The sequence below is a fragment of the Elaeis guineensis genome, chromosome 16 (genome assembly GCF_000442705.2).
Source record: "Elaeis guineensis isolate ETL-2024a chromosome 16, EG11, whole genome shotgun sequence".
Classification (NCBI taxonomy): Eukaryota; Viridiplantae; Streptophyta; class Magnoliopsida; order Arecales; family Arecaceae; genus Elaeis; species Elaeis guineensis.
The window spans coordinates 21,519,786-21,522,009 of NC_026008.2; positions in this window are offsets into that span (position 1 = coordinate 21,519,786).

A 2,224-nucleotide genomic window follows, 5' to 3' on the forward strand; every position below is an offset into this window, starting at 1 on the left:
TTATCAGTCTAATTTGCATAGCCCACTCGTAGCAAAATGTGCAGAATCATTTGTGGTGTTTAAGGACTGTGTTGATTGGTTGAATTGATAGAAACGGCAAAAGCTGTTGGGCGGTTGGCTGGGTGCGAATGGCAAATGTGTTAGTGATTTATGGTAGTCAATTGACGGTAGATATAAAAATTAGGTTGATCCTCTCTTCTTAACTTTTGTATCTTAGTTTTGTACTTGTCTTGTGCGGCAAGATGTTTTGCAGACTTTTAACATGTTGCGAGTGTTCTGTTAGACCCTGTCAATGTGTTAAATTTTTGTGTCGTAGATGATTGCAACCATATTATAGTGTGGCAATCTGGCAGGCATTCTTCTACTATCCGTTAGCTATGGCCGTCTCAAGAAGCAGTCGATGGCTTTATTTGCGCTGGCATTCTGGAAAGGAATCTGGAGGATGGAGATGAAGAAGTTTGCTTGCGTTCTCTGTGACAGGCTGGCCATTTAAACATGGGCCATAGGCGGTAAGATGGGCTAATTGGTCTGTCTATATTTTCTTCTCCGGCTTCTTATCATGCAAATGCGAAATTCTTTGTACGCGGGGTAGAAAATCCAACATGGAGTACACCGTCTTATCTGATTAGATCACGTATCCATCACTTTTTAATATATATTTAATATTTATAGTTTTATTTTTTCGTTTGAAATTTTGAATGACGAAAATGTCCTTCTCTTCTTAAAAAATTATGACATCTTGTGTTGAAATTATTATTTCTAACACAGAATGTTATAATTTTTCACAGGATATCATAATTTTGATAGAGATATTTTTATTATTAAAAAATTTATATAAAATTTTTCAATGATGAAAATGTCTTTCCTTCTTTGTGATATCCTGTGCAGGAAGTTATAATTTCAATGCAGGATACCATAATATCGGTATATAATGTCATAATTTTTTTAGAAGGGAGAAGATATTTTTATCATTCAAAATTTTAAATAAGAAAATAGAACTATTGATATTAAATATGTATTAGAAAGTGATGATTACGTGATCCAATCAAATGAGATGGTGTGCTCCACATCGGATTTTCTACTGGGCGGTGGACACAGAATTTCTCCAGCAAATTCTTGATTTCGTTTCCTTCATGAAATGGGCCCGGTCGGTGTCGCAAACGCTCCCTTTTCATAAAATGGGGCCGCCTCCATATGACCTCCTTGCCGGTCAATGCACCACACGAGGACCATAACAAACCCAACCACAAAAATGCCCTTCCTTTCTCCTAAACTACAAAAGTACCCACTGGAAGCACTTCCGCGTGAAATTAGACGTGCTGTTTTTTTGGTAAACAATTAGATTAGATGAGCTGTTTGAGCAAAGCTCACGTTATGCAAAACAAAAGAACCATGTGACGGTGGGAAGTTCATCACCATCTAAGATTGAAATAACGTGTTGAAAGTCTTCGTGATGGAGAAATTTTATGTACACCACCCACGGTGCACAAAATCTGACGTAGAATGCACCATGGCAGCCGATTAAACCACGTAACATAATTAATAATGGGACATACATCTAATGTCGTTCAATATTTTTTTTTAATTTTTTTTTGATGAAAATATTTTTTTTCTCCATAGAATAAAGAAAAAATAGTATTATTATTTTCTGATGCTTTATATAACTTTCTGTGAGTATATTGAACGATATATATGGCTTTCTATATTTTTATATGATATCTTGTTGATTATTATGACTTCCTAATGTCTTATATGATTTTTTCTGAATATATATGATATCCTGAATGATATATATAATTTTTTAATATTTTTATATGATATTATATTATTTATTATAATTAACGAAAGTCATATAAAGCATCAAAAAATCATATATATATATATGATTGATGATATTATATATATTTATAAGGAGCCATATATATTATTCAGGATATCTTATATATTGACAGAAAGTCATATAAGGCATCAAAAATCCATATATATGGTTCGAAATGATGCCATATATATTCATAGGAAGTCATATAAGACACCAAAAAGCTATATATATTATTAAAGATGTCATATACATTCATAAGAAGTCATATATATTATTCAAAATATCATATATATTTACAGAAAATCATATAAAGCATCATGAAGTCATTATAACCAACAGAGCATCATATAAAGACAAAGGAAGTCATATATATTGTCCACAATGCCATATATATTCACAAAAAGC